Source organism: Parus major, chromosome 3 (assembly GCF_001522545.3).
Source record: "Parus major isolate Abel chromosome 3, Parus_major1.1, whole genome shotgun sequence".
Classification (NCBI taxonomy): Eukaryota; Metazoa; Chordata; class Aves; order Passeriformes; family Paridae; genus Parus; species Parus major.
This window is the reverse complement of record NC_031770.1, coordinates 45,622,278-45,636,096: the sequence shown is the minus strand read 5'-3', so window position 1 is coordinate 45,636,096 and position 13,819 is coordinate 45,622,278. Positions and strand designations below refer to the sequence as shown.

At 40.5% G+C, this 13,819-nt stretch overlaps 1 protein-coding gene across 2 annotated transcripts in view; it reads right to left on the bottom strand.

Annotated features, from left to right (window-relative positions):
• The window catches only part of CHRM3 (cholinergic receptor muscarinic 3), a 265,832-nt gene extending 252,042 nt beyond the window's left edge, over positions 1-13,790 (bottom strand). The window contains exon 1 of one of the 2 annotated variants that reach the window (XM_015622920.3): positions 13,669-13,790. The gene's annotated coding sequence lies outside the window, so the exon portion shown is untranslated. The remainder of the gene's footprint in view (positions 1-13,668) is intronic. The other variant, XM_015622919.3, reaches the window with a different exon arrangement.
• Positions 13,791-13,819: the final 29 nt, after the last annotated feature.

Sequence of the window (13,819 nt, the reverse complement as noted above, 5' to 3'; positions counted from 1 at the left end):
CACGGAAACTAAAATATCTGTCTAGATTTTTAAGGCATAAAGATAATGCCCAAGTTTGAAAGCATTGCACTTCAGATCTATGAATGACAGAAATTTAAACTTCCCCAATTCCTTCTCATTGACTCAAGTCATTATAAACTTTAAACTCTCTTGGGTGGCCAGCCAGCCTGTCTCTGCAGTAAGATAACTATCCTCGGCTCTTTTCTCTGAATATTAACTACACCTAGAAGATTAACAGGAACAGCAAAAGGGAAATCCCACTGCACTAACTCAGTGAAAATTAGACAGTATCATGTCCATCTGCTGTCTGAGCTAGAGAGTTAAAAAGTTTCCTGAGGCAGTAATGTAGCTGTTGAGGAACTGCAGAGATTCATAGGTCATGCCTGAAAAATCAGGTAAGTTCCCTTGACTGTAGCTAGTTGAGCAATCTTTACAGGCTTTGTCAGAAGAGTAAACTAATTCCCCAGGCCAGAGTTATTTCTTTCATGTTTCTTATTGAAGTTATTATGTAATAAAGTCACTTCTTAGCATTTGAAGTGTTGAGTATTTCAGCTCAACTCTCGTTACAACAATTTCAAGGAACTCCTGAAATACAGGATTGGTAGTCAAAGCATTTAAATATCAACAGTGAATTGTGAATTCCCATTCACAATTCGCTGCTTACACACTTGCTTTTCCAGTATGGAAACTGCAACACTCAGCTGACATTTTCAGTGACTTCCCTCTCAGAAGGATCAACAAACAATACTGAAAGAACCAGAAGTGTCTAACACCAAGGGTATGCAAAAGGAAAGCAAAGCAGCTGGTACACAGGTTTGCTTACAGAGTGCTTTCTTTTTTTTCCCCCCCTCAAGAGGCCTAAAGAGCTTCAGCTGTAGTTATTTAAAATTCTCAGGGGTGGCACAAGCTGAGTGCACATATTTGGTATTCTGTAGATGATTTCAGAGGAGCTACAAATTGATGTAAGTAACTGTGGGCTAACGGGATGTGGCTAATTCATAACCACTCTGATGTTTGCACACATTTCTGTACATTAAGCTCCTCAGGATAAAATGTCACAATATACTTCTATGGTTGCTTGCACATGATATTTACAATTACAGAAGTAAAACTTGCCTTTCAGTCAAGCATACTGTGCACATTCAATTTTGTATCATCTTGTGGTGACAGAACAGACTCAGGAACATAACTTCCTTATTTCAATTACCTTTTCCTTGCCCATATCTGAAATTTTTGTTAACTTCATATGATTATCAATTTAGGTAAAGTTCAGAGGGCTATCAAAAACTCAATAACTGTTTTGCTACTGAATATTTTTAGTTTTAGTCAGTTATCCATTTTAAAGAATTCTGCACAGTTCTGCTGAAGCCATTTTCACATATTTACATGACATTCCAGTGGACATAACCTTTCACTAAATCCAGAGAGGAAGAATTTAGAAGCAAGGTAAAGCCTTGCTACTTAATAATGCAGCCAAATAACCTATTAATATCATTGAAACCCCAAGCAGCTTTCAACAGCCCACTGATAAGAGTCACTAGCTGCTCATCTCTTTGTTCTGTGTATTACTCAGCTCTCTCAGCTCTGTCCAAATATTGCTGGAGTGATAAAATGCCAAAATAACACAAATCCATCATTAATTGTACTACTAATACAGCTATACTATATCAAGGATCTTTCACTCTTACAGGCTCATTCAGAACATGACTTTCTTACCTTCACAGGCACAACAGAATGGGGATTCCTCCCAGAGAACCTCAATTCTATTCCATATGTGATATTTCACTCAAGTTTCTCCAATAGTTCATGGTTTTTTTCCACATCTGACATCTATTAAAAAGCATACTCCAAACCAAAACTTCCTACCAGAGGTTTTATGAATAAAAACCTCTATTCTTATGATTTTGTGCATAATTACCTATTTAAAATGTTTATTCCAGTTCCATGATTCCCATTAGTCTTAATAATATATGGATCACTGCATCAGAAACAAATTTGCAAATAACATATAAACACGAATATTTGGAAAAATTACATACAACTAATGAACACAAAAAAAAAAGACATGACTAGAAATTTAAAAGGGAAGTTATAATCCTCAAATGAAAGGTTCTGGTCTGGTTGTTACTCTGAACTAGGATCAGAGGAAGAATATTGCTTAAGCTTATCTTCATATGAAAATAGCTACACATATTATAGCTTTAATCTCATTTAAATTAATATAATTTAACAGCTGCAAATAGTTTGGGGATATTTATTTCAATTTATTTTTCTTAAGTTGATTAGGACAGGCCTTGAAGTATATTTTGTACACGTACAGTCCAAGCACATCATTAGCTAAAACAAGACCAACTGGCCACACACTTCTAACATTCACATTTCTGTTCCAATTTAACTAAGAGAGAGTAATATCCTTGGTAGAAAAAAAATGTAAAACTCAAAAAAAAATTATAGAAAAACACACAAGTAAAACTGGGCAGAAAAAAGCCTTACACTTCTCCTTGTGTAAAAAAAAGTAAAAGAAAGTGAAATATAGACTAAAGTGAAATCTCAATTTGTCCAAATCCAAAAGAGAAAGAAAACCCAACCTTCAGCTTAACAGTGTTTGGTGTCACCCCACAATTTTAAGCAAGATAGGAACAGTCAGATGGTGTATAAATACAACTACCAAATGTAAGAACGCTTCTACAGTGCTTCCTCTTTATGTTGTACCTTTTAAGTTTAACCTTCTGCATGAGCTAGTCAAACATGACTAGTGAACCTTTTCTGCATTTATTCATTGCTTTTAATCATTAATAATCCAGGACACTTGGCATTAAAGATTGAGAGAGGGGGAGAAGGAGAGAAACGGGAGGGTAAAAGGGAATATCAGCTCTACAGTTTTCTAGTACACACATTCAGGCCCAAGCATAACCTATCATCTTAATCATTAGAATTCTCAAATGTCCTAGAGAAATATTTCTTTTTAGTACTTCTGCCAAAATCAGTATGGTAATTATCTTACCTTCCCTAAATGAACAATGTTATCCTGCAACTGGCCATGGGTTACACGCAAGAATTTTCACAATCCATACAAAAATTAAATTAATAATTTAACATTGTAGATTCAAGTCACTTCCCAGTGAGTCCACAAAGCCTGGACTTTGTTTACTCTCAGGTCAGGAGCAGCAGTATTACCAATTAAAAAACCAGGTGAAAGGCCATCAGATGTTATTTTTACAGTAGTAAAAAATAAACGTATAATGGAAAATAGATGCTCACAAAAAGAAACACAACCACAACTTCAATCACATGGTCAATTAAAAAAAATTAAAATATGAGTAATTCAAAGGACCAGCCTGGAAATCCAGGACTTTAGTATGCCCAACATTAATACTCAGAAACACTCTCCTTAATGACACTGCAACACCCAATTCCAACTAGAATCAAAAAGCAGAATCAAGAGTCATACAAGTCACACAACCACAAAAGACTGTAGCCCAAGTGCCCTCAGTATTCTAGTGTTCTTGTTACATAAATCAATATACAATGCAAATAAATTATTACCCATCCCATTATGTGAGCCATATCCAGGAAATGTTCCCATCTGATAAAATCAAAAGGATAAGATTTTGGGGTTGTGTCTGGTTTTTGTTTGTTTGGGTTTTGGGTTTTTTTTTGGTGAGGGTTTTTTAAAGGAACCTTTCCTCTCCTAACCTTCTATAAAAACAGTACAACAGCAAAATTTAAGAGAAGCAGAGGCAAGACGGTACAGCTGTTGTAAAGGGTGTGCATTATTCCTAGAAACAAACCAATCCACCGAGCAACAACATATCAAATGAAAAAAAGTCCATCATATCTGACAAAGAAAAGGATACTGATCACCTGCCTGATTCATTGTACCACAAAAATTTCCAACTGATGTAACAAGGTTAAGACCTCTGCATGCCAACACTAGCAGGTTGCTAGGTATTAGATATTTAGTGACATTAACAGAAATCAGTACGTTAAAATAGTTTCAATTCCAATATTTTCTTCTTGGAAACAACATACCTGATCATATTTATCTTCGAAACTCCATTTTCCTAGCTTGAAAATATGACAAGTTGAAATTGTTTAAGCATACTAAAACTGTGGAAAAAGGAAATTAGGTGAGATGAGCTTTTTTATTTCAAATTAACATGAGATCATATTTGGTTTTTCTCCTCACTGTTGCTGTCAGCCTACAAAAGTTGCATAATCATCATTCTTCCATTTCAGGCATTTAAAAGTTCAATTTTACCATAACCATAATTCAAGAGCTGATCCTGGCAGATAGCAGCAGCAGATTTACATGCTGAAAAGCCTCAGCATGTAAAGCTTCAGCCTACTGCTGTATTTATGAACCTTTTGTTGACCCTGGCTGGACACCATGTGCCCACAAAGCTGCTCTATCACTCCCCTCCTAATCTGAACAGGGGAAAGAATATACAGCGAAAGACTCAAGGGCCAAAATAAGGGCAGGGAGAGATCACCCACTGACTGACATCATGGGCAAAAGAAACTCCACTTCGGTAGTAAGTTCTAAAATTTTCCCTGTCAAAGTTGGGCTAGGATAATGAAGATTAAAGTGAAATCCTAAAAACACTTTCTCCCCTTGATTAGGGGAAATTCACAGTTCATCACACATTGCCTCTAATACATCTTCCTCCTCAGGGAGAAGAAATCCTCCCACTCTTCTCCTGAGGGAGAACTCCTCACACTCTTGCCCTGTTCTTGTTCCAGCATGGAGTCCCCCCACAGGAGACAGTTTTCAACCACTTCTACAAGCTGAGTCTGTCCCACGGGCTGCACTTCTTCATGAGCCACCCCAACTGTCCCCTTCAAGGTCACACAGAAACCTGATCCAGGCTTTTGGGACAGAAAAGCTGCTCCAGCATGAGCTGCTCTCTCTGGGCCCACAGCTCCTGCCAGAAGCCTGCTCCAGCAAGAACCTCACAGAGTCACAATCTCCAGAGCATCCACCTGCTCTGCCACAGGCCTCCTGCAGGTGGGTATCTGCTCCACCATGGATCTCCAGGAGCTGCAGGGGGACAGCTGCTTCACCAGGGACTGCTGGGGAATCCCTGCACTCCCCCTCCTTCCTCACTGATCTTTCTGTTCTGCACAGTAACATTTTCCCTTCTTGAATATGTTATCCCAGAGGTGCTACCACCATTTCTGATGGGCTCAGCCTTGGCCATCAGTGGGACTATCTTTGAGCCTGGCACTGGCTTCATCTGACATATGAGAAATTTCTAGCAGCTTCACAAAGAGCCTGCCCCTGCATCCCCCCTGCTACCAAAATCCAGCCACATGAGCCCAATAAACCTTTTTTCAATCTTGCTTGCATATTTTTGCCTCTTTAGCATTCCCTTTGGCAAACAAACACAGCTTTCATTGAGCTTAGTGAGAATGAAAATTACTGACTCAGTAGTGAGCAGTATAAACACCGTCTGCTGCTTCTGAAAAGTACAGTTCATCTTCACCTTCCATATACTAGCTTTCACAAAACAACTGAATTTTCTGAATGGAGCTATGGAACAGGAGGAAGACTAACAGACAGTCGTATTTTCATTTCAAAGTCTTATTAGGCATTATGCTTTTCCAGGGAAAGCTGCATGTATGACTGGAAAGGAAAAACCATACAATCCAAGGCACACACCTAGGACTGTCGACCAACAGGAAAGCCAGACACTGCCTTCAACTTGCTGATGCATCCCCATATCACACTGCAAATTTACACCAAGGGAAAGGACAACCAGTACCATGTGCCTAACACATCATCAACAGCCAGCAGCTATTGAACTGCAGCTTCCAGAAATGGGAGCTACAAACTTTTCTCACTGCTTTTCTATTTATATACCTGCATTGTATAGCAGTATTTCTAGCAGCTGTTTTCTACAGCACAGTCCTTTACCCCTTGAGTTGTAGGTCTGTAAATTTCTCTTTCACACGTATTTGCTTCAATGTAGACCTTTCAGCAGTGTTTGCTCTAAAGCCATTCTTTGTTAGCTTTTTTTATACTGTATCCAGGCACTACAGAGTCTCTCTTCCAGAGGTTTTTTTTTTTTCTTAAGATGGATTTTTTCCATCTCTTTCCACAGAAAATACAAGATAATTTTATACAAAACAATGATCAGGAAAATAATACAAAGACATTTGAAATCCAGGAGTCTCCCCTGCAAGCCTCCAAACTAAATTTAAGTTTTCTTGAATTTACCTCAGCAGCTCCAAGCCAAAGACAGGACTTCAATCCTTTTTTTCATCTCTCCTTAAAAGACACTGCTCAGATGCTATTTGAGCTACTAGATGCTTTCTGCGATAGATATTTTAGAACAATATTTACATAAATAAATAGTCCAGGGATCATTTGTCTTCCAAGAATCCTGGAAGTAAAAGACACTCAGCATTTCTTCACTGCTGTCTTTTGTAATGCTCTTTTAACCTTTATTGAAGAATTTTCTTTAAGATTTCCTAGTTAACAAACCACTGTGCTAATAAAAGGAAGAACCAAGAGATACAACTTGAAAATAAATTTAAAACTTTGCTTGAAAATGGTAACTTGGACACTGTGCAGAGGGCTCTGAAGGGCTCTCCAAGAAGAGGTGTTCTGACAGGAGAAAGTTGCAGAGGTGTGGCCTTGCACGCCATGACATTTTCAGTATTTATTTCCTCCCAATTATTATCTGCAAGGCAAACAGTCTGGCCAGGATAAGCACAGATGGTCTGCTGGTTGGTGGGGTCACTGCTAGTAATGAAACATACTTTGATAATATACAGAATAATAAGATATACATATAAGATAATAAAGAGAAGAAGCAGCCTTGGTAGCAAAGCACCATTCTGAAGCCACCCACTTCATGAGGTGAAGGAAGAATCCACAGAACAATCTTTCCTCCCCAGGAAACCATCATGTCCTTCCCAGGATGTCTACCACAGCCACATTCTCCACTCAGCACCTAAAGTCACATTGTTCCATTTCCTTCTGGCTCTTTTACAGTTCCCCCTTCTTTTCTCTGTCCTATATGTATGCAAGAGTCACAGGATCCCAGGATGCTCCCTTCAGACTTCCCTCTTACAAGTCCTGCTCTTCCTTCGACTACCCTCTTCATTTCCTTATGACTTTATTATTCTTACCCTTCACCTGTCCATATACTTTCTTCTCACACAACCTTTTTCAATGCAATCAGCATCCTTAGAAGCATAGCTCCCCCTAAAGATTTACAAGCTTTCACTACCTCAATATCTATCACAGGTAATAACATCAATCAAACTTGCAGACCTTTCCCTTTTTTTCCAGTGTTCCTCAGGTATTTTGTACTTCCACACCCCTTATGCCTCCTGATTTTTGTGTTTGCATATACGTGTAACTCCCCTTGTGTGCCTGCTATCAAGAGAGATGACAAGGTAAAATGCAAATAGAAATCCACTCCGATGAAAAAGATGCTTCAGCTGGTGAAAAAGCAGAAATAAAGCACCATCTAATTCTGACTTCATACATTTGGATTATTTGCTGTCCAGCTAATCCTGAAACCTACTTACTTAGGGTTTTCCTGCACATGCACTGTCAGGGCTGAAGAGCAACCACACTTCGAGAAGTGATGCAGTGGTTTATGTCAAAACATTATTATCAGAGATAAAAATCTCCAGAGTATTCCACAGAATGATATATTTTTTCTCGGAGGAGACACAGTGTGCTGTAATTATTTTGTTCAAAGCAACTATGCACCTTGGTACAGCAACTGGAAACGATTAATAAGAAGATAATGCTGGAAATTCTCAAGTCCTGTTCTTTCATGACAGTTTTGAGTATTTGCATTACGCCCCTTCTTTTTAAAAAGAAAGTTCCTTAATCCTTCAAATAGTTCTTACAATTGGGCTTATTACATATTGAGATTGAATTCTCCTACTAATTGTCTGCAGTGAAGTTCGAAAGGATTTGTTGCTATAGCAATACTTTGTGTTGATTCAGAAATTAATGATAAAAGAAGTGGCAATTAGCACTATCAATTTTTACTAGAGAAACATGGGAAAGTGCAAAAAGGCTTTTGCCCCACCCCCCCCCCAAAAAAGGAAAAATAAAAAAAAGCCAGTAAGATTTTGCATAGGTGACCAATATAAAGCTTGCAGCTATAAAAGCAAGCATGATGGATATTTCATGCTTCAGTACATGCAGCATGAATATTGCTGCCTTAAAAACCTCGAGACAGACTCAGCCTCTGCTGTGTTTCAGGAATTCCCATAAGACCCCAGGGATGTGTCTCCTTTCATACATAACAGAACCCTGTGGGACAAGCTCCTCTACATGAGTATCAGGAAGGGGAATTGAATACTTTTTCTCTAAGGATTTGACACTGCTCTTTCCAGTGTTTTGCAGGGACCTTCCTATGGCATTTTTAGTGAATGAAAGTATGTTGCTTCAAGATAATGACCTGCTTATTCTCATCCCTGATTAACAGCCATGAAGCAGACAAGTGTTTTCCAGGTCATACAAAACCAAAAGAGATAATTAATTTACTACACCAAGACTGCTATTATCTCACCAAATTATTTGGTTGTCTGGTAGCCCAAGCCCTTCTACAAGGTATTTAAGGTTTTGGGGTTTTTTTAAAAGGCTTGGCTTGTTATTTCAATCCTATAAAGCATATAGAGGGGCTCTACATGCCTGTAGTGCAAGGCTGAAAGAAATGAAATGCTTTGCTTCTTCAGTATGTATTTAGTGAGAATTTTTTTAATGTATCATTTGACAGCCTTAATAATGTATTTCCCGCTATTAGAATCCCACATAATTACTGAACTCAAATTTACTTATTTCACAATGAAATAATGGAAGCTTTTTATAAATCCTTGTGGATGATAGATAGCACTCTTCCCCTTCAAAACTGTCAGGTTTATTTCCTCTAGGTGCTATGGCTGATAGCCTCCCAGCATTCCTGCATGAAGGTCTGAGGTTTCTTAAAACCCATTAATCCTAGATGCTGGAAGGGTCTTCTCCTGCTTATGAGAAGAACAGACAGGAATAACAAGGCTGCAGGAAGATGTATGTTGTCATGATTTTATACACTTGACCAGAAAAGTTGTCCCTCCTTACTTCACATGGAGCCTTAATGGTCCAAGAAGAGCCCTCAGCATCTGGCTCCAGTACTCCTAATGCTATCAGACAAGGTAGTAATGGACAAAATGCTACACACAAACTCAGCTACAGCTCAGTGGGCAAACAATATCGTACAAAGCCCCTCAGCCAACCCTGGGCACCAAGATTAGATTGTTTTCTTTAAGAGAAGTGATGTACACACAGAGACGTGTCCTAATAACTCGAATTTCTCAGTTGTCTGTGAACTTATTTGTAAGAGGTAAACTTTTGACTTTTTTTATTATAAACCTTTGTATGCCATAATTAATCTTCTTCCTATGGGAATGAAGGAGGACAGATTATCATCCAAATAAGGTGAGATACTAACCTTACACATCATCACACAGCCTTCTTATATCCAGACTGGGAAAGGAAAAATACAGAAACTATAGAAATATTTATCATTATAGAGCACAAGTCCATTAACTCGTTGAATGTAACTGAACAATCCTGGAAGCCCCCAGTCATATTCACTAATCCCACAAGAACTGACTACCAACTAGTAGAGCAGCCACAACCTCCTGAAGATCAAGATCAGGCCTAGTGCTCACAACAAAAAACAGACAATTTATCTGATGTTTAGTGTGCATGGAACTCTGATACTGTGACTAAAATGCTATATTGCACTGGGCTAAATGAACAAAACTTTGAATTTGCTTGCAGGAAATTATTTTAAGTTAAACAGGTTTTTTTTTTGTTTTGTTTTTTTTACTCCATCTTTAGAAAGAAAGCACAAAACAGAGAAGGAAAGGTAACGGCATTGACAAGCATCTGCATTTTCAAATCATACCCAGGAAAACATTTTCAGATAATCCATACTGAAGCTGTATTATTAAGTATTTCTCTGTAACCATCTCCATCAAGATTAATTCAGAGAAGTGTGAAACTACTTCTAGCTCTCAATGCAGCCACTGATTATCATTTGTAATATAACTGACATCTTTAGTTTTTCTGAAGATTTTTCCAACTGTAGAAAAGGCTTTGCCTTCAGTTTGCAAACATTTAATAAAGAAACTCATTTAAGCCTTCCCTCCTTTACACCAACAGGTGCCTCCAGCCTGAAACTACATACTTGGAATATTCAAGGGGGTTAATCGTTCATTGTCACCTATTTCACAGTCAGTAATTTCAACATTTTACATTCACAAGAATTGATTGTCTCTTTGCCCTCACTGCATCTCCTTGCCAGGCATGGATGGACAAGGTTGTGTTCTGCTGGCACTCAACCAAGGCACAAGAAATAGAAAATGTTGCAGCCTGCTCTTATCCTCTCTTAAAACAAAAATAAGACATAAACAACTCCTGAGCATGAGGTCTTAATCTAATCATGGCACACCAGGCTTATACTAAGTTTATTTATACTGTTTTGCACCCCAACACCATCAGGAACATAGCCTGGTATATGCTGCAATGCTGTGGGGTGGGCTGGGAAGGACAATCTGTGCTTGTAGAGGTGTAGGTGACGGACACTCCCCCAGCACCACTGACAGTTTCACATCTCCAGCAACCATGCAGCCCAGCAGCACTGATATTCTTCAATAGAAAAAAGACCCTGAAAGGAGTCACAGATAAAGAAACAACACTGATGAATGGATTTGTGAAACAGACAACTTCTGGTGTCACCAGGTTGCTACTTTTTATTCCAAGTTTACAGATCCATTTAAAACATCTGCTACGTATTCCCAAACTATGGTACTTAAATACAGATAAGGATACTGAGATAGCATTGCATATCCTCCCCCATATATTCTTATAGATATTGCTCCCTATTTTAAAGATTAATTATATATCCTCACTAAATGAGAATATGCCATTACAGTAAGGGATACCATTAACATTAGTAAACCCTTCTATCATATTTCATACTAAACTAAGCAGCCATGCATTTACATGCACTGAGCAGAGCTTTCATTGCCTTCAAACCCTGCACAGATACTTTGTTTCCTCCTCAGAACACCATCTCCCCTTAATGGCAAGCAAGACATAATATGATAATGAACAATATTAATTAAGGTCATCCAGATCACTTCAAACGTTTTCCTAGTGTCAAGCACCTTTTGCACCCCTTCCTCTTCGAGTCACATAACATTGCGTAAGCACAGTAATTGCTGGCACAAAGTACACAATTAGGCTGTCTGCTACAATGAAGACTGAGGGAGAATAGAAGATATGAGCATAAGAACCATAACGCTGTAGCATTCATGTGGAAGAAATTTCCACATTAGTCATCACAAGATTTTCTTTAGCATTTCAGGATTTGACCCTGAAAACATTCATGGCATTAAGACTAAAACCCAAATACACTAATTCAAGAAAGGGAGGTTGGATAGTTTTAGAGCAGCTGCTATAGGTTTAGAACAAAGAGTGTAGTAAGTGTGACAATTTTTTAGACCAGCTTACAAATTAACCAAGACATTTTACTCCGTAACACTAATACCTAGAACTGTAATTTAAGGCACCATTGGGCACTGTGTTTATGATGTTTCATATGGTCATGGCTGGTTTTCACTATGAAAACCTGCCTCTGAGACTGCAGCTCTGAAATACAAAAACAAGCTCTAAAATACATTAATAAGCTGTTGGATGCAGACTATATTTCTATGAGTAAGATGATTTTAGATTATTTTTTTTCAGTAACAGAAAGAAAAATGCATTGTACTTGACAACATACAGATGCATGATATAACGTATGCAATCAGCTCCCTCCAGAAAGTTACTATTCATCTACTTGAAAATGAGGTGAATTTACACTCATAACAGTTTCTGTAATTAATTAGGTTAGGTTCTATTTCTTTTGAATTAAACATGAAAACATACAAAACTGAGTTTCTGGTTTTGATGGCAGTAGTAGAAGAGAACTTGCAACATGTTTTGATATAGCTGCCAGTAAGTCAGATGAATTTCATACTGGATTGCCCCTGGAGCATTTCATTTCTTTGTTACTAAAATCCAGCAAAACTGCTACATCCGAAACAGTCCAAGAGAATTGTTTTCAGTGTTTCGGCTCAAGTCAACAGATTCTTGTTCCCTACTGCTGGAGCTAGCCTGTTAACATGCACATGACACCGAAATAAAAGCACATTACTTTGAATGAGATTCAGCCCTGGAAAATGTAGTCTTCATATCACTCCATAGGACAATAATGTACACATAAAAGCTTCTGGTAATAGTAGAGCTATTAAAAAAACAAACAACCCAATGTATTTTAAAAAAAAAAAACAAAACAAAAAGAGAGCACAAAGCACACAACATCAGAAAACCCTACAATACTTCTTCCATGCCATGGAAAACTGGTAATATATGAGCAACATGCTCGCTTTCCAAGCTGAGGCACGTTTCTGAAAGCCATCAAACCAGGCTTGATTCCGGAAAAAGCAGCATTCCCTGCTGCAGTCCTGGTCCAACACAAGAAAGCAAAGCAAACACTGCCAGATTAAACAGAGGCAAACGAAATAAAATCAATATATCATTCACTAACTTTGAGGAGTATGGACAGGTAAGCAAACAAACAAAAAGTAGAAAAAATTCAGTCAATGTAGGAATCAAACTCAGGAAAATATATCCCTTGGACAAAAACATCCTCAGGACTAATCCCGGCTTTTTCTTGCTGTTTTTGAAGTTTTTCAACCTGTGTCAGCAACACTGAAGTTATAGTACTTCTGTCTGTGACTACTTCTATATATGGTCAGCACCGATATAAGCTGGGATTTGCGTTTTCCCAAAGTAATCCCAGGCAATCGGAAGGCAGTTAATCAGTATGAAAACCCACATGAGCGGATCCATAGTCCTGCACACGAGTCCGCTTGGGTTTCTCTGCCCGGAGACATACACAGCGAAGGGAACACGGCTAGTTCTGGTTTTAAGTAAACACTCGGGCTCTGCTTCAGGCGCTCCTGTGGGTGCGCTGGCAGCGCACGCCCTACCCACCGCCGCCTTCCCAAACTCCAGCCGCACGACAGCGGGCACTCCGGGGCGCAGTCCCGAGGATCCTCCTTGATCCGGAGCGGAGCGGACACCGCACGGCCGCGGGGACTGTCAGACACCTGCCCGGGGGAGGCCGCGCACTCCTCGCTGTCCCAGCGGGACCAGCCCGACAGCCGGCGGCACACGTCGAGCCCAGCTCCGAGGCGAGCCGCCGCAGGACGGGACGCCGCACCGTGCAGCCGCGACCCCCGACCCCAGCGAGCCAGGGGCGGGCACCGCGCTGCCCCCGGCAGCGGCCGCTCCTCCGAGTCCCCCCGGGAGCGGGGCAGCCCCGCGGCGGTACGCGGAGCCCTCCGGCGGCCGCCGCCGCTGCCACAGCCTCAGTCCCCCGCCCCGGCTGCGGCTCCTCAGCCGCTTCGGAGCGGGGACCGTCCGCACAACTTTCCCCGCGGCGAGCCCCGCCGCGCTGCCGGCCCCGGCTGACAGCCGCGCACGCTGGGGAGGACACACACACACACACACACACACATATACACATACACACACACACACACACACACAAACAAAAGCTCCTCAGACCTGCCCGAAGCGGCGCTTCTCCTCCTTCCTACCTGCCCGGTTCCCGGCGACCCCGCGCCGCCCGCTCCGCGCCGAGCGCTCCCTGCGACGCCCAGGTGGCGTTAGGAGCGCGCTTCCCACGGGCGGCGCGCCCCCGGCGGCCGGAACATCCCCCGCCGGGAGGAGGGCGCTCCGCACCCGCCC